Source organism: Ursus americanus, chromosome X (genome assembly GCF_024610735.1).
Source record: "Ursus americanus isolate L20-20 chromosome X, mUrsAme1.1.p, whole genome shotgun sequence".
Taxonomy (NCBI): Eukaryota; Metazoa; Chordata; class Mammalia; order Carnivora; family Ursidae; genus Ursus; species Ursus americanus.
This window is the reverse complement of record NC_142164.1, coordinates 34,958,515-34,978,123: the sequence shown is the minus strand read 5'-3', so window position 1 is coordinate 34,978,123 and position 19,609 is coordinate 34,958,515. Positions and strand designations below refer to the sequence as shown.

The 19,609-nt window shown below is 43.6% G+C and overlaps 1 protein-coding gene across 3 annotated transcripts in view; it reads right to left on the bottom strand.

Annotated features, from left to right (window-relative positions):
• The window catches only part of AMOT (angiomotin), a 61,746-nt gene extending 48,930 nt beyond the window's left edge, over positions 1–12,816 (bottom strand). For 2 of the 3 annotated variants that reach the window (XM_045776536.2, XM_045776537.2), the window contains exons 1-2: positions 12,407–12,816; positions 4,421–4,498 (exon numbers count right to left, since the gene is read on the bottom strand). The gene's annotated coding sequence lies outside the window, so the exon portion shown is untranslated. Of the gene's footprint in view, positions 1–4,420; positions 4,499–12,324; positions 12,348–12,406 lie in introns of those variants that run through there. The other variant, XM_087859976.1, reaches the window with a different exon arrangement.
• Positions 12,817–19,609: the final 6,793 nt, after the last annotated feature.

Genomic DNA, 19,609 nt, shown 5'->3' with positions numbered 1-19,609 from the left:
TGATCTCTGCAACCTTCAATCTGCCCGCAGCTTTAATCACGCCACTGCCAGGGTTCTGACGTCATCTTCAATCAATAAAATAACCTTGTTTCTCCTGGACAAACAGACTGTCCCCGAGGATATTTGATACGGGAAGAAAGGTTTTCCCATGATTCTCTCTTTAAAAATACAATTTGAATCTATATATTCAATTCTTCTGTAACAACAACAGGGCAGCAAGGCCAAGCTAAATTCTTACTGTATCTGCAGTCATTGGCCTCTCCCAGTATACCTCAGTAAAATCCAGTTCTGGTTGAACCAAAACACATGAGTGAGAGCCCAGATGTTTCTCAAGCCACGTACCAGAAAAATCAGCATTACAAGGTGCCATGGCAGACCAAATTCCTACCCTTCAAATACATTTTGAAATATGCCTGTAAGATCTTCTTCATCTTGGAACCTAAGTCTAGGAAACCTGTTTCTCTGCTAAATCTTAGTCAACTTGTTCCATACAATTTTACTTTGAGCTAAATGGAAAGGAGCCAGTTCAGAGTTTCCCCTGTGTCTATACATCTACGTGCATATATTTGTGCAGAAAACACACACACACACACACACACACGCACACACGCAAAACCTCCCACACAAAGAGAGAGGCAAAATAGCCCTCTGGATTCTCTTGTGTCCTCTCAGGTTGGTTCAGGCTTTGGCCTGAAGTGTCCTAGAGAACACCTTGCCCAACAGTCTGGAGACCCAGGATACTAATTCACTTCCTCTGGGAGGTAAGAAATAATAATCCCTTTGCAGGTTATCTCTAACCTTTCAATGTGTGATGGGCAAACACTATAAACGCCATGGTTAAGAGCCTGGGCCTAGATTCACACTGCTTAGAGTTCAAAGCCTGGATCCATGGCTTATTAGCTGGCCTCATACATTTCTTTTGACCTCCTTAAATCTCATTTCATCAGTTCTCATAACTCACAGTGCTGTTATAGAGATTAAGGGACGTAATTCATGTAAAGTCCTAAGCACAGAGCCTGGCACAAAGTAAAGGCTCAATAAAATCTATTAATATTATTATTTCAAAGAGGCCTTTTTTCTAGAAGACTACAGCAATTTTATGAATTAAGGTTTTCTTTAATACCTTTATTTGCAACTCAGTCTTTGTGCAGGGATTCTCAGATCAGTGAAGGCCAGAACTAGAAATATTCTAAGGAGACCATCTAGTGGTCCCACCCCCTCTTTCTGTGTATGAAGGTACCAGGGCTTAACAAGGGTCAGAGCCAGAGCCAGAACGTAGTTTTTATGACTCCAGGGCAACAGTCCTTCCATTATAATATATTATCTAGCATATTAGCTTGTACATAGAAGATGCTTAATAAACATTTATTGAATTGAATTGACTCTGGTTTTAAGAGACCATAAACCTGGCTCAATGCTACCACCAATTTTCCAATTTCATCAGAAGTCAACTGTTAACAGCAGGTGGAAAAATTCAAAGAGGTAGAGAGAGATGTGTGTAGCTAGAAGCATGGCAGAAGGACCTTGCAAAATCTTTCTTCTTTAGGCCAAGATTTGAAGGTGGGTCGGACAGTACCCTCCACTGATCAATGTCTCCAGGCCCATATTCTTGGTCCTGCCAACATCAAACCAACTTGGAACTTGCCCTTACATAAGTCCAACGCTAGGAAAAGGCTTTGAGTCGGTCCCAACTCTTTGCTTCTAGCTCTACCTTTATCTAGATTATGTTGGAAGATTATTTTAAGAACCACAGCAAGGCCTTGGCATTTTCAAATCTTACTGACAATCAGTGTCAGGTATCTGTTTCTGAGATGGTTAAGTTAAAGATGTGGCCAACTGGATCCCAGTGTTACTTTTCTGTACTCTAAAGCCACTAACTTGAACACGTTAATAGGCAACAAAGGTGATTAACCCCGAAGTGTACATGAGCAGCACCATATTGAGTAACAAGAAGAGTCCTGTTGCCACCACCACACCATCTCCCTCCACACACACCCATTCCAAGGGAGGAAGAGGGCACATCATGACATCCCATCTCTCCTGACATCAGAAAAAGGATAAGCAGTCCATGAAATCAGACTGAGTATCAACTGAGAAAAGTTTAGGAATATATTTAGAAGCTGCCTGCTTTACTAATTTCCTATCTTCGATGCTATACTACTCACTTTTATTTTTGTTTCTACTTTTACAAGTAATATAAACACAACATGCAGATATTTATAACAAAGAGGAAAAAAATCGCTCAAGCTCCCAGCACCTCAACCTAAACATTGTTACCAATATAGAATATTTCCTTTAGTTGTTTCTATGTGTATTTGTGTTTTTACAAAGCCATGAAATATTGATGTACGTATAATTGGATCCTACATTTCACTTTCTCATAAGCACTTTCTCCATGGTATAGACTATGGTGTAGACTTAATAACAACATTGCAATGACTGTGTAACAGTCCGTGACAGGTGTGTATCAAGATTCTCCCATTATTAAGATGTATAAATTCCTTTCAGTTTTGTGCTAGTCTAAATAATGTTACAAAAACATCTTTAAGACTTAGCCTTTTTTCAATATTTTGGATTGTTTCCTAATGATAGAATCCCACAAGTGAAATTAATAGGTCAAGGTGCATGAATGTTTTTGGACAGCCCACTAAAAAAATAAAAGTAGCAAAACACCAAAGCCCCATGAAATCTCTCCTTCATTTAATGAAGAGTTCGCCTCTTCCATTTTTCCACCAGGGCAGAGCAGGACTCCTGGGAGGGAAAGAAGCCAAGAGAAGCAGTGTAGTATCCCAGCGACTTGCGAAATGGCAGAGTGGAATGTGGGCTCCCCTGTGAATCCAGCTTGCATGCACTTGCCCCAAATTGCCGCCCGGCCAAGAAGCTAATTAGTAAAAGCATCAGGTGGGTGAGAACAGGTTCATGGCCTGTAATGGCTTATATCATGTTTCATTTTTGCCCTTGGAAAGATCTGACAGTCAGCTTGAAGACATTCAGTTCTAGTGACCCAGCCTGCTACATTCTGAGAATCAAATCTGTTAGTTTTCAGACACCAATCTTCACTCGATCTTAAAGGGTATCTTTTCTGTATAGAGCTAAGCATACATGACCAACGAGCCTGCGTGTGTACCTCTATTTTCGGCCACGGTTCAGGTGGCACATTTGAGGTCAGCCCTGTTTAATATTATATGACTAAGTGGCACCTGTCTGAAATGGTCAATGTGTTATAGACAGAGGTTTATTTGCAGACCCAACCGTAAAAGTCATCCAGTCCTAAGCAGAGAAGGCAACAGGCCAGAGATGCCCTGGCTTAGCAAGAGCAGACACGACAGGCATTTCTTTCCTGGGCTGCTTAGTCAGAGCTCTAAGAAGAGGCCAGGTTCACTTTCCACCTTCCCCTTGGAGGTTTTTCTCTAATCCTCCTCCATCTTCCCTCCACCCACAACTCTGCTCGATATGGAAAATTAATTCTCTCTCCTTGGTGTTGCCACTGGACTTTGTACACAACTCGATTGCAAGACTGTCACACACACGATGTAGTTTCCACACACATTTATTCAGCGTTTGCTGTAGCCAGACACTGTCTAGGCCCTAGGGTGGATAGAAAAGAGAAATAAACCAGATCCCAGTCCTCAAGAAACTCCCACTTATGCAGAGGGGGCACAATCCAACGGGAAGCTCTGGCAAACAGAGGACCCGCCAAAAACTCTGGGCCACCTCTTTTCCTCTTCCCAGAGGAAAAGACCAAGGAGCTGAATAGGAGACATCTGATAACCAACTTGATGTTGGGGAAGTTGGAAAGGGAGGAGCTGAAGATTGGATGAGATAGATTTTCAGGAGTCATTAGCATACGGATAACAGGAAAGGTCAAAGAGTGGGCTAGAACATGCAGGGCGGGAGCGGAACAGAACCAAGGATGAAACTAACCACAGACTCCCAAAAGAAACCATCATTCAAGGGTCAGGTACTTTGCAAATGTGGTAGTGAGAGAGAAATTTCTTTATTTACCCCATTGCTTCGCCCTGCCCCCCATACCTTCAATCTAGATGTTGGAATACATGCTCCAGGGACAGAAATCCGCAGTTACAATGCAGAGAGGGAGAGAGACAGAGAGAGAGAAAGGGAGGGAGAGAGAGAGAGAAAAGAAGTTGATTTGGTCTTCTAAGCTTCTAAGTACCAAGGCAGAAATCACTGTAATAGGTTGAGCCACAAATGGAAGATCTTCGAGATCATGGTCTGGGTGCATGATTTCCCTCTGTATCCTTCCCAACACCTACAATCTTAACTGGTACATGAAGTACCCAGAAGAACTACATATTGCATATTGAGTAAATCACAACTTCCCAAAGACTTTGCTGGAGGCAACAGAAAGAGAAGACAAGATATGAAAGACACAGAATAGCAAGAACAATCATTCTGTTACCTTTAGTTTTTCAGCTTTTCTTCTAAGGAGACAAAACCTCTTTCACTTCTGTTATCTTATTTGTCCTTCTCAGCCACTCTGTGAGGAAATAAAGGCAGACGTGATTGATCCCGTTTTACAACTGGAGAACCTTTACGCTCAGAACAGACAGCTAATCATAACTCATTTGACCAAGGTTTCACCGTGGCTTGCTGGTGAGGCCAGGATCAGCACCCAGGTCTGGTGACTTCCTGCCCTCTGCAGGGTTACTAGCACAAACCTCTATGGACCCGACTCTCCATTTTTTTAAGAGGACAGTGCATAAAAGAAACTCATTAGGAAAGTGAAATTCTCTCAGGATTCTACCAGTATCTTGAGCAAGCCAGTGTGCTGCACCCGTAAGAAAAAACCTAAGATGTTTTCCCGTATGGACGCTGGAACGGTGAGATGTCATTTGCAGTGATGCTGCACTAACATAATTGGGAGTTCCCTGCTCTGTGTACCCCTTTTGAAGGGAGCCCCATTCACCTTCAGTCTGGTTTTTGTGTTTGAGCGGGGCTCAGGTGCTGACTGCAGGTGTGGCACCCAGCAGGTGCATGGACGGGAGCCAGAGTTTCATATCTTCATACCAAAGGGCCTGAGTCACTCCCCAAAGGCAGCCCCTCCTCCTCACACTGACTTGCAAGCCCCGGGAACCAGTCTTGACCGAGCTGCCGTTGCAAAACTAAATCTAGACTCTGCGTTCCCAGGAAGGCCTAGGGTAAAATCAGTTAAGGTGCAAATCTTATAACCCAGCCAACTTTCCCACTCTCTGAAACTAGTGTAGGCATATGCTGCAGGCATGTACAGAATGACTGTTCCCTACTAGCTATGGAGCAAAGGAGGACCACAGCAGGCCCATATTATGTATTTAGCTACAGAGTACTCATTCTATTGCAAATGGCCCTGAAACTTCATGCGCAAGCATTCATTCCTCTAAAAAACACAAAGTACAGTAGAAGGAATGCACTAGGAATCCTGGACTCTGGTTCCCATCATGACCAGTCTCCTCCAGGCTGCCAAGAGACAACCACTTAGACTAGTCACAAAAAGTACCAGGTCAAAAAAGTCATCACATTGCCCTCATGGAAGCCCAACCAAGAGCCGGGGACAGACAGAATGCTCTTTGGGGATAGAGGGGGGTCATCCAAATTTCCTTAGCTACAAAAATTGTTTGCTTTTAAAAAAAACAATTTGCCCCCCCAAAGACATACACACACACACACACACACACACACACACACACACACAAGCAAAGAGAAACTGATTGCAGGAAAAAAAAACCCAAATGTTACCTTATTAAAATGGCTTATTGTCATTCATCATATTTCTCCAATTCATATGAAAAACTCAAATTAATGAGCTTTGGTTTACAGCCGGTGATCCCAAAAGTAACACTGGTTACTAAACTGAAATGTGATCACTGTATATAAACAGAGTGAAACAAAAATCTGAACTGAAAACCGAAATGTAATAAAGAGGAAATTAGACTTCTTCAAAATAGGCTATCTAAATAATTTTCCCCATCTGTGATTTTTATCTGAGTTTGCTGTCACATGGAAAGAAATGCCATTAATTCAGTGCAAATCCTCCCCCTTGAAAACAACCAAAATGAGTAAGTGATGTACTAATTAGCTTCCTAAAGGGGAAGGTTTTAATTGAACTAGTCTATAACAACCTTCATCAAAGTTTCCAGGGCAACTTCATAAAAGGATGTCAAACCTGGCCCATATTTTTATCCCCTTAAAAATAATTCTCAATGCACAGAAACACAGAAAGCTTATTTCTTTTCAATGCTGTTAACACTCAGGCCACTACATTTTCTGATGTCAGCAATCCCCTTCCCACAAATATTCCAAGTATGCACCACCGTCATTCTCCTTTCAATTATGTGGTTTCTCTGCTCCTTTACTGATTGAGTCCAGGCCTCTCGGATAATGAGAAGCATGTGCAGGGAAAATATGCTCTTAAAAAACACATACATCAGTTTCATCTGCATTATGGGGGGAGAGATCATTTGTCCATATCAAAAGGATCAAAATGTGAAGTTTGCTATGGGATATATAAAGGAAAAAAAGATCGGCACCAATGCTTAAAGTTGGGGGGCAGTTATGGTGATCTGAAGCAACACCAATAAGAATAAGGGAGACCCCCCAAAATCCACCCTTTCTAGCTTGGCCACATGTATATTTAATGTTATCTTAATGTTGCTTTGGGGGGTATTTGAGTTCTGACATACACATGGAAATGAGCCACGAATTGTACAGCAAGCATAAATATTCCATCATTAATAAAAACCAGCTGTGTATAAAACACTACAATGGCTGGGTTTCAGTTACTGGCTATCATCAGTATATGTCACAAGCAAATATTACTTAAAACTTTCTCCCTTAAAACACACACACACATTCACACACACAGACACTCGCAGAAATTTGTTGTACTCTTTTTAATCTTTTGGAAGAGCTTTGAAGAACTCATTGATCTCTATGGCACAATTCAACTAATGTCTCTTTTCGAAGTGATTTTTCATCACCCTGGAAGATGCTAGAGTCCTCTTATTAGAACTTCAGCTTACCACATAGAATGAAAATGTTTAATTGTTTTTTAAGAGCCAAGAAGGTCAATAATACAAATGTTGGGATGATCAGTTATAGTCAGTAAGGCAATGGGGCACCAAAGGGTACTATAGGTTATAAGAGAGCAAAGCTCATTAAAAGCAAACACCTGCTCAGGACCTTATAATAAACCTGCTCTGCCATCGTGCAAACACCTTTCATCCAATGACCTCGAAGCATGTGTCCAATATGAAGCATGCCTAAACACCTCTGTGAAGTATTAATATCCCTGCTTCCCAGAAGGGTAACTGAAGCTCAGAGCAGCTAATTCATTTACGCTCGGTCACATGGCAAGTCAAAGAGGGCTGGGCACAGAAACCCAGATCCTGGCTTCAAGTCATGCAGTCTAACAATATTTCATGGAGGTGGGGCAATAATGAAAGTAACTTTACAAACGTCAAGGGCAGCCTGTAGAGTTTAAAAAAAAAAAAGTAGATTTTCAAAAACTATCTTCGGAGGTATTAGCAAATATATCCATTTGCATTTTCCCCATGAATACATATCATAAAACATGCACTTAACTTGGAGCTTTCTAAGGACTAAAAACCCATACTTCACTTTCTTATTCTGGTTAAAGAAATTTAATCTAATTTATGATGAGCCACTGATTTCCAGGAATGAATTCATCCAAAATGGAGATCATACGTATATTATACTTTCTCTTTATCAAAGGAAAATTAAAGGACAGTGTAACTGAGCTTCCACTGTACAGTGAAGGCCTCAAATGAAGAACCCATTCCGTGTGGGTCATCTTGCCACACCTACATCTCTTTAATTGTCTCAAATCCTTAGTTTCCTTATTATTTTTTAGTCTAATTTCAACATATTATTTTCAAAGCCATGAAACAAAACATTTGTGCCTTCCCGCTTTTCCTTTCTCATTAGGGAAATTTTATAGTCTACCCAAACTTGTACTTTCTTGACGGGATTTCATGATACAGTGATTTAAGAATCCATTGCTAATGGTTCAGACAAAGTAAACAGTGGAACCTAGGTTTCTTTTTGCTTAAATAGAATGGAGGAGGGGGAACAGGAGGTCAAGGGAGTGGAATGAACAGCCTTGCTAGATACAGGAACACCCCTAAATCACAGAAAGGATTAGGGAATACTTATTAAATCTAAAGGCTAATTAAATATTAGTCTCTCTCAGCATTCGAGGAACAGACATACATGATTCTTCATGTGTACTCAGTCGGGTTCTCACTTCATTCTTCCCCACTGGTTTACAAAGCTAAGTCTTAGGTGAGCATTTATTTAAAAGAAACTTTGTAAATTTCTGTGACCCCCTCCCAACTATGTAAAATGCATGCTCAGTACAGAAACAAAGACTTGAAAGGAACTAGGAAAAATGAAACCGGGTGATCTGTTAGGACTACCGGGATTCTTGATGAAGTTCTGGGCAGGATCCTAGCTTTTAAATTTTATATGTTGTTAAAACACAAAACACAATGCATTTATATTGATATACCCTTTTAGGCTTTTTTTTCCACATCCAGATGACTACATGATTGTATTTCTAACAACTGTTGCACCTCATTCTAGTAGGAATCATTCACATTCACATCACAAGTAGAGGTCTAGGAAGGGAACCATAAACTTTTGAGGACTGGTTCTCAAAATCACCCTGTCCAACTTCTTACAATTTACAGACGAGAGCCTGCCAACGGTGGTAAACTAAGTTAGAGGTGGGCCTAGAGCCCAGGTCCCATTCACCAATAGGCTCACTAGGAAAGCTTATTGTAGATTCTTAGATTAAAAATGGCATTAGTTGTTGGTATTTACCAGAAACAAATTTTCTGGATCCTAGGATTATACAAATACAAGAACTAGAATTAAATTTTCTTACCTATGAGGGGTAGACAGTCCCATCCTTTGACTTATCAAAATCTGTGAAGTCTGATTTCTTTCCAAAAAGTCATACTAGCTCCCTTCTACAAGTGGTAGTAGGCTGAAGCTAAACGTGGCCAGCATTATTACAAGCCAGAATGATTTAGACCATTAACTCCATCCCATATAACAAAAAGATTTCAAAGGCCAAATAATGGCCTCACTTAATTCAAGCTATAATCATTACAACAAAATTCTAATGTCTTTCTTTATACAATAAATGTGTTTCTGAGAAGGCCCAGTTATAGTGAATTTTTATGTATCAAGTCATAGCTCAAAGGCGCGAACTAGGAAAGCTAGTTCTTTCAAAGAAACCTGTAGTGGATTCTTTTATAAAGCAAATGACCTCTTATTTTCCTTCTTTTTCCTTTTTTTTAAAGTTCAGATTTTGTGTGTTGTGTGTGGAAGGGGCAACTTCCCTCCTTTCTCTGAGTTAAAAGGGGTCAGAAGCCCACCGTGGAGGAGAGCAGTGCAGGATGGGCAGCCTGTTTTAATGCCCCCTTAGTTCCTGGGACCAAATCTAACCTTTGACTTGGGGGTGGGACCCTAGATTTTGGACCAAAGTCCACAAAAGGCAGCAAGGAATGAAGAAGTAAGCAAGACTAAAGACAACACGTCATAGAAAACCACCAACAAAAATTCCTGGGGACAGGAAATCAATGGAGCACAATTCTGAACAAATTGGTTTAGTCCCAAGCTAATTAACTTGTCAAGCAGATCTCCAAACCCACTGAATCCATGGGCGAAAGAGGTGATGTAATAGGAGACTGGGGAACATTTACCCATTTACTATCCTAAAAGGCTCAGCCACGACCACACACACCTCTCTCCACCCCTTTCAGTGGGTTTTAGCTGCACTTAATGGGTGCAAAGGACAATTTCTTCCAGACAGTCACTAAGAATAGACTGTTCTCATGCATTCCAAATGCTCAGTCTCCATGGAAGAGGCTACCTGGTCACAAGCATTTCCCAAGAGGGAATATATCCTCTACTTCTCCTCACTGGTAACATCCCCTCCACCCCAACAAAACAAAACAAAACAAAACAACTTCTAACCATCCTGAGAACTTTGGGGGAGCTTTTTGGGGGGAAAGGAAAAGAAACCTTAAGAAGGGAGTAGAAGAGTGTGAGAAACTCCTCATCTCCAAATGGAAAAAAAGGCCTTAAAAAGCTGGATCAAAGGAAGAAAGGGGGATGGGGGAGACAGACTGCTTAATTACAAAGACACCCTTTTAAAGAAGGCACAGGCCCTGGGAGAGGGCTCTTAGGAGAGGCACAGAAGCAGATGTACCCACTTAGAATTCTGGCACTCAATGGGACCTCAAGGTCATAGCATCCATCCCTCTGTGTTCTGAATAGACTGTTCTTAAGGGCATTCTAGAAAGAGTTTCATTAGCTCTTTACAAAACTTCAGAAAAAGCAATTCTACAAAATGCCTTGGGTATGCATCTGTCTAATAATTCCTACTTCACAAACCAGAAATGAGGTTTCAATTTCCAAATCCAAATTTGTATTGAGTATGAATTTTTTTTTAAGATTTTATTTATTTATTCGACAGAGATAGAGACAGCCAGCGAGAGAGGGAACACAAGCAGGGGGAGTGGGAGAGGAAGAAGCAGGCTCACAGCAGAGGAGCCTGATGTGGGGCTCGATCCCACAACGCCGGGATCACGCCCTGAGCCGAAGGCAGACGCTTAACCGCTGTGCCACCCAGGCACCCCTGAGTATGAATTTTAAAATTTCCTTCTAAAATCTTTTAAATAGGTAAGCAGATCCACAACTTTCACATAAAAGTTACTCTACATACAAGCATGGTGGGAGGTTTACTGCATATCTAGACTATGAAGTTAGAAAAAGCACTTTCAATTTTATGGAGCCACAGAGTTTTCCAAAGAAAGAAGTATCTTAAAATGAAGTATGATGTATTGCCAGAAAGTGTCTGTAAATGACACCGGATAAACCCATACAGAATAACTGGAACCTGAGTTATCATCTGTAAATAGATGCAACTACTCTACAACCACCTGGCTATTAAAATGTCCCAGGCCAATTATAAAATGTAGTTTGGTCAGGCCAACTTTTCCCTCCCAGCTGATCTGAAAGACGATAGCCTTTAAAATTGTCACCCTGTACCGTTCCTTCTCTCCCTTCCTGCTTTCCTTTCCCCCGTTAAAATCAACCAACACAACTATTTAAAATGTAAGTAAATAATTTGTTCCCAAATAAGCAACGGGTTGGTGACATCTTGGCAACAGGTCTTCGAATACCACCACTCTTCTCACTTTGCCATGCTCACCCAGTTGGAGATAGGTGGGAAATGGGTGAAAATTTATCCTGCATCCAAAATGGTATTGCAAAGTATTCTTAGCTACTAAATGAGGGTGCTGAAAGGTCTAACCGAGAAGGCTTCACAAAGGCTGGCCCGAGAAAGGGCTTTTCACAAAACCTAGTTCAAGGAGACTTAAATAACCTTAGCCCTCCATTATTGAAGATTATGGTGACTAATTATCTTCCTCTGTGAATAGAAGAGGGTTATATTAAAAAAAAGTTTTAAACGCCTCCCAACTTCTAGTCTTAACGTGGGGGTGGGGAACGGGGGAAGGTAGGAGAACTACATTAGACATAACTCTACAATTCTTTCTTAAATACATGCTAGAGATTGAAAATGCTGTTTCTCACAAACGTCCCCTTTCCTCTCTCACTTAATTGTATCTAGTCCCTTGCTGCAAATTATTATTATACTACTATTAGTGGCAATTTACCAGACTACAAAGGCTGTCACTCTCCCTCTCACTTTTCCTTTTCTTTGTTTGCGTGTATGGATACATCCATCTTGCTGTTGAAGCACCAGTGTACAGTGACCCAGGCTTGGGACCCTCAGGACACCTGCATGATCCCGCAAAACTGGTTACTAACATCTATAAAGCATATACTGGGCAATCCCGTCCTCACCACCACACACATACACACACACATATATACCGAAAGGAACGTAGCATTGTAGATTACTCCCAGACTTTAAGACTTCAAGAATTCACAGCCCCTGGGGGAGGGCAGTGTGAGCCCCCACCCTAACTCTAAGCAGGACGAACGCATCTAGCAATCTGAGATGAGTGCAGACATTCCTTCTGAGGTAAACGTAGACCTGAAGTTCCCTCACTCCTTTTGTGTTTAATTACCTAGAGACCTACAAGGACCACAGGAGGCAAGGAAGTAAAAGTACCATCAAGTAGTGGTACCCACTAGCATCTCCGTAGGACGGGAAAGGAGCGCGCACACTCTTTAACCGATTTAAGTTGCTGCTCATCCCGGAAAACTCACGGCCAGCTGCAAAGAAAGTAGAACACACGGGCATCCCCACACGCATCTAGATCGACTCACTCACGCCGAGGGCACGATCAAGTTCATGCCACCATGGATTCCTGCCCCAGTTCCCCGCGAAAAGTAACCATGCGTCTCCTACCCCTGAAGGCACCGAAGACAAGGTGACGACTCTCTGCTCGCTCAAGTGGCTTCAGCCCCGGGCCGGAGGCCAGGGATGGGCAGGGGGAAGCCCCGACTCCCGGCTGCTCCGCTCCTCGCCGCTCCGTCCGGGCTCTTCTTGGTGGCAGTGGACAGGCAGGATACCGGGCCGGAGGGTGGAGCAGCGGATGGTCGGAGGCAAGACAGGCTGGAGGTGGGGGTGGAGGGGGCGGTGAGAATTCAGAGAAGATGAGGCGAAAGAGAGCGGAGATGGAGGAATAAATCAGGGGGTCTACCAGCTTGGGCAGCCAGAAAGCTCCTCGGAAGGAAGGGGCGTGACTGCAATGAAGGCAGCTCCTGGGCAGAGGATGGGAGGTAGGGGAGGGGGACGAAGGGGTGGCTTTTCTTCTTGCGGTGAGCGGCTAGGACCGCCCCGGAGCGGGGGGTGGACTAGAGAGTGGGGCGGAGTAGAGGGCGGGGAATGGAGGGAGGGAGCCGGCCCGGACCCTGGGGGGAGGAGGGGGGCGGAAGAGAGGCGGGGCCAGGGGGCGGGGAAGTTTCAAACAATTGAACCGCGGGGTCTAGCCACTTTGGCAAAAGCGGGGGGTCCTAGCTCTTGTCCTCCCGCTAACGGGTCTTAACGCGCTTACTGCAGTCCTGAGAGGCTCTGCAAGCACTGGCTGGGAGGAAGGAAAGGACTCTGCAAAGACTACAATAATAATCCACGACACCAGCGGAGCGGAGGCGCGTGGGAGAGCCCGTGCAGCTCCCCGCCCCACCGCGGGAGGAAGAAACACAAATAATAGAAATGCTGAAAAGCAGCTTCTCGCAAAGCCTGCTCAAAATAATGCAGGAAGGAGCAGTGCTCCTTCGTTTTCCTTCCCCTCTTGCTTCCTATTACCAGCAAGCCCCCACCCAGGTCGCAGCTCTGCGCGACACCCTTCTTTCTTCCTCCGCTCCCCCTAGCCTCCCCCTTCCCACCCCACCCCCGCGTCCCCGCCCCCCTTCCCTTTGGCGGGCCGCGCGGGGGGGGCGGAGCTCCGCGGAGTCTCCGCCTCTTGGGCGGGCTGGGAGGGCTGGCCTGGGCGGAGCAGGCCGCGAAGAGTATGTCCCACCCAGCAGTCTTTTGCTGCTACCGATTGGCGAATCCCGGCCCAGGATTCGCTCGCGATTGGTCACTTGCGTCGTCGATCCGACCTTTTTGTCCCACCCGCTCTCAAAATTAATAAAACTGAACAAGAGACTATTGTCTAGCTCTCCGTTCTCCCCCAGCTACTGCTGAGAAGAGAAAGAAGAGACGCTTGGTTTCTCAGTCTCCTGAGAGAGTGCGACACTGTGTCGGCTGGCTCGCGTACACCTTTGTGGCACTGTCCGGCCCTCTGGGAATAGGTAACTTTTCTTCCCCCTCAGTTCATTAGGCCAGGAGGGGGAAGAAGTACGTGAGGTGTCAGTGTGGTGTTCATGTTTCCCGGCTGCGAAAAAAAGATACTGCCTGAAAACACAGGGTTGAGAACAGCATCCTGGGACACTGAAAATCTACCATTTTACATCTGGGAAACAAAAGCACAAGGAAACAGTGTAGGGATAGCAGAATAACACGGAATTCGGAACTAAAGGAAGAACTCATTTTGGACTGTAGCACTTACCAGCTGGTTGTGCGATTTCTGTTGAGTCGCTTAACTTCTCTGAGCCTTGATCTTTCTATCTGTAAATAAAGGCTGTAAGACGTTCCCTATTAACTACACTGATACATGAAAATAAAATGAATTGTGTGTGAAAACTCTGTAAACCACAGAGCACTGCACACACGTATGTCTTCCTCCTTGCGTATGTCCCATGGTGGAGAGTCTTGCATGTGACCAGGAATCAAATATTCCGCTCCTCTGTTTTAAGCATCTACATCCAAGGTGTGTAGGTTTTGTGGCTTTATTTTTTCAAGTCAACTCTTTTCCTACAGTTTTGAGGGTGGATATGAAGTCAGATCCCTGCGGTTAGAATAATAAATTATCCCTTTTCTAACCAGGGTGGGTGAGATTTCTCTTTTAAACAGTTCTGAAGTGGCGCCACGACCTACATCTATTGTGGTGCTGGTACTGAAAGAGGAAATCATGCTGTGTATCTCTGAAGTGAACTTGAGAAAACAAACATGAGGGAACACTTACTATGGAAATCACCATTCTCCACAGATCCATATTTCCTAGAAAACGTTGCAAGGTGGAAATAAGTCTAATTGTAAAGGTCTTGACAATGCAGAGCTATTAGAATGAACTCATGCCAATAAAAAAGTGACATCCAATTCAAGACCCCCGAAAAGGACCCTTCTGAGAGCCCATGGATCAAGGCACGCAAGAGGAAATGTGCTCAAAGGAAACACTATCTCACTGTGAACTGGGTCCCAGAATATAATGGGGTCCAGGAAGACTAATAGGCTGGTGGCATGCTCTGGGGTAGCCTGGATGTGCAGGGTGCTCTGCTAGGACTGCTCAAAGATTCAGAAACAGGAACACAGCAAAGTAGATTCTTGGTGTGATTCAGGTTATGGGCAAGGTGGAGTTATTTGGGTGATTTTTAACGGGGAAGGTAAGATTTTGAGTGTTCAAGACATGGGCACCTGGCTTGTGAGGCAAGGGAAGATTATTCCAGCCCTTTTGGAGAGGTGGACAGCAGAGCTAGATTGGGTGGGTATATGCTGCCAATTACTACTGATCACAATGGCAACAAGATACTCGTTAAAATGAACAATGCTGGTAAAATGGAAAAACTAACATATGCACATGGTAAAATCAAAACTGTACTGAAAGGAGTAAAAAGTTCCTCTCTGCCACTGTTCTCATAGTCCCTTTTTCCCCTTCTCTCGCTGCTTGTGTACAATCTCAAAATATATTATTTACATATAGATGTTCCATTTTTGCCCCTTATAAGTGGGATCATCAATCACAGCACACCCTGCACTTCCTTACTCAGCAATGTCTCTTACTGGTCTTCCATCTCGGGATAACTTCCTTTACTTCATTCTTTTTCATGATAGCTCACTGTTCCATTGCACAAATGTGCCAAAATTCCTTTATGCATCCCCCTATTGAGAAGCCACTGAGACTAGTTCCCATCTTTTGCCATTACAGAAAACGCTGGGAAGCAAATCATAGTAGCAAAGGCATGGTGGCTCTTGTCGGCTGTCTGTCCCCAGCTTTGAAGTTGCCCTCAAAAGACTTTTCTAGCCTGTCTTCCCTACAACTACTGGGGCCTTCATGCAATGGAAACCCCTAAAAACTTAAATCCTTTAATACCCCCTCCTCAGATCCTGCCTGGGGCATTGCTCTTCTTCTCCAAATGTGAATTTTGATGGAGTAGAGTGAGTAAGAGCTCTGAATTTAATGGTGGATTCAGGCTGTGCGTGAGTCACTTCTTAGGCCTGTGGCAAACAACAGGTTTTTTGGTACCTAGGCTTGGCCCAGGTCTTCAAGCGTCTTAGGTGTTCCTTCTCTCCCGCCACGCAAGACTTCCTTTTGTTTTTACCCTGAAAACCCTTCAGTTTGTTTAAACTGGGCTTGAATTTAAAGTTATGCTTTGCCAGCTCTACTTAAAAGGAAGGGGGAGGGGGAGGCCAACATCAACAAACATTGATCAAGCTGCTATTATGGACAGGACTGAAAAAACAAAGAGGGATGAGACTTGGCTCCTGCCTTCAAGGCTGTATACAGAAAAAGACAACTAACAAGCGTATGCTAAGTGCTAAATGAATGGGATTGACAGTAAAAGCTGTGGAAGTTGAGAGCAGGGAGCGAAAACTAGTTCCAGAGAGTGAGTTTATACAGCAAAGTATGCCACACACATTTAACTAATCCCCAGAGCATCCCTGTGTCTTCATATCCTGACTATAAAATATGGAGAGGCCTCTGGGGGCTACCAGGAGAATTAACCACTAACTGTAAAACACCTGTGTAAAGACACTGGGTTGCCTAAGTACATTAAGACCCTGTGTATATTAATAATGGATATAATGATCATTTTAAGCTTATAAGTAAAGAGCCTCTGCACCAAACCACCTGTCCTGTTTGGCCTTTTTTTCTCTAATAAAATGCAACTACTCCTTTAACATGCAATAAAAATCAGTGTCTGTGCTCCTTAAGGAAAAAAAAGGCAACTTAAAAAATCAGTTTCTCCCTTAAAAAAAACCATTATGCTAAGTGAAAGAAGCCAGACACAAAGGGACAAATGTACTATTCCACTTATGTGAGGTGCCTAGAATAGGCAAATTCATAGAGACAGAAAGTAGCATAGTGGTGATCAGGGCCTGAAGGGAGGGTGGAATGGGGACTTACTGTTTAATGCCCACAGTTTCTGTTTGGGATGATGAAAAAGTTCTGGAAATAGATCGTGGTGATGGTTGTACAACATTTGGAATGTATTTAATGCCACTGAATCGTATGCTTAAAAATGGTTAAAACGGTAAATTTTATTTTACATGCATTTTACTGCAATAAAAAATGTTTTTAAAGGTAGCAACCCTCAGGCTAGGTGTCAGGAGACAAGACTGATGAGGCTACCTTCTTCTTGGAAGCAAAGGGGGCATGTAAAGGGGGCAGCTTGGTTAACACCATGGGAAATGTAGGCCCAATGGGCCCAGGACTTCTGAAAGAGAAACCAGAAGTGAAATGTTTTAAAATTTCCTGGTTTTTAACTTTGGCCATTAAGAAATGTTCTAATTTTTGAAAATCTGCCCTTTGCATGCAATATTTTGCCCAGCGTACAGAAAAAGTAGGAAGGAGAACGTGGCTTGTAATCTATTCCTCAATCCCTGGCTAGGTTCTTCTAGAGGGAAAGACCACAAAACCATAGTGCTTTGTATTGAGTGGCATTCTCCTCCACCCACCAAGTCAACTGGGAGTGTGAAATGAGCACATCTTCCTCTAATTGCCTGGTGAACAACTAAATCATTTAAATGCATTTAGAAACAAAAGCAGAGGCAAGCACGTACACCAGGGAAAATAAATCCTAAGGATTTATGGCTCCGCATAACTCTCCCCTCCCCCTCCAAAAAAGCACCCTCCAAAATATATCAGCCAAACACTGAAAAGCAGCCTTCTTGAGGACGTCTCCTAAACTCACTCCTATTTATTCGCAAGGATACTAGCCCTGCACATGCAGAAGGCAGCTGATCAGAATAGGGCAGCTTTATCTGAACAGGAAAGGAACAAAGGGACACATACGCAATATAAACTCTTCCTTTTGGATCCCTCCCCCCTCACCTTTTGCAAGCGTATAAACACACACACACACACACACACACACACACACACACACGCACGCGCATCCACACAAACGGTCCAGACCCAGGAAGTTTGAAGCCTGATCCATGTGTGGAAAACAGCAATGTGGGAATTCAGGAAACAACACCACGACTGTGCTCCAAGGCCAAGACCTGCTCCAGCATCTGGGAGCCAAGTTACTCCTGGGGTACTTGTGGGCCCCAGCATTTTGGAAGTAAATCGGCTGTAGAAAAATAAAGCTGCCTGCAAGACTATTCCCCAAGCACTTCCTAGGGTCCTGTTTGAGTAACCTGGGTTCGCCTCTTTATGATTTATGCAGGGCTTCACTTCAGCTTAACTAAATACCATATCTTCTTCAGCAGCTTGAGTTTCTGGAAAGGCCCAGGCCATCCATACTCCTCAGTAGGGTTTGTTCACAAAGCCCTAGGTTAGCTGGAGCAAGAGGGAGGTGGCAAGACCTAGGAACACACATCAAAGTCTGCCCTCAAAAAGGTAGGTGGTGGGATGAGAGAAAGAATATGATTTAGTCAATGATAAAAAACAAATCACTGAAAGAAAGTCAGAGGGAAATCAAATTCCTGAGCCCGTAAGCTCTTTAACTGTACAGAGTTAGCAGGATTTAAAGGAAGTCCGTCCTCTGACAGTACCCTTTGCAAATAAACTCTTGATTGATTCGGCTCTCTTTCTGTTTCTGTAGTTGCCGGAGTGTCTGAGAGCTGTTATCCCAGTTGGAGGAGAAGAAGCCTGGGACAGGAGTAGAGATTTATCTTCCCTGGCACAGTGCCCCACTTCAGGAACTACAGGAAGAAGGTAGGTCAATGCCATTCCGGTGTGATTTAAGGCAGGCCCACCCTGCCGTCCCCGATCAGCCTTCCTTCCCAGTCTGCCATGGTCCTGTGAGATTCACACAGGAAAGACCCTTGTTAAAGTGCAAATATGTAACCAGGGAAGGGTTAAATATTAAGCCATCTTTGGTGTGCTCTGATGGAAAGGGTATAGACTTTTTGGAGTCACTAGAGCCTGGATTCCGGTCACAGCTCTAGTACTTACCAATGAGGTAAATAGCTTAACCACTCTGGGCCATGGTTCCTTCATGTGTAAATGGGGGATAATAATTTTTCCACCACAAGGAGTTGCTGTGAGGATTAAATGAAATAACACATTTAGGATTATCTATCATGATGCCTGGCATTTAGTAGCAAGTTAACACAGTTTATATCCTCATGCCCCTCCATTCAATCTTAGGGATTCCCAGGGGGTAAGACAACAGGTTTGCTTAGTGGCCTGCAGGGCTTAAGGCCCTCATAATCACTCTTCTCTAGGAACCCTGCTCAGAAGGGCAGTGTGGTACCAAGTATAAGGGCTTTAGCACCAAAGGGACCTAGTGTCATAATCTTTGTTCTGTTGCTCATTAGCTGTGTGACTTTGGGTGCATTGGGATCCTATTTCCTCATTCGTAAAGTAGGAGTAATAATAGCACCTATTTCAAAAGGTGGTGGTGAAGATCAAATAAGTATTAGCTGATATTGTTATTTGCAATGGTTTGTACAATGTGTTGACTAGTTTACTTTTTATACGAACCAGTTTCTAATCTAAACCAGTGGATGGTTTTAGCAAGTGTGTTGAAAATCCTTAAGCAATGATAGCTATGTGTTCCTGGCTTCCTGGCCTTGGCTAAGGAATTTGGGGGTGATGCTGGAGCAGCTGTGGACATCTCAGTTCCAGGCTGTTGGCCCTCCTCCCCCAAGATTTTCAGCATTTTGGCAGGATGTGAGCACAAAGGGACTCCTGGGAGGGGCTGCAAGAGATCCTGGGATAATACAACATTCTTACTGTGGAGCGTGGGCCTGGGGCACTCAGACCTCCAGCTCTTTAAATCCTGCATTTTTTCGCTCCCCTAGAACTCTTCTTTGCATGTTATTCTACCTGCCAAT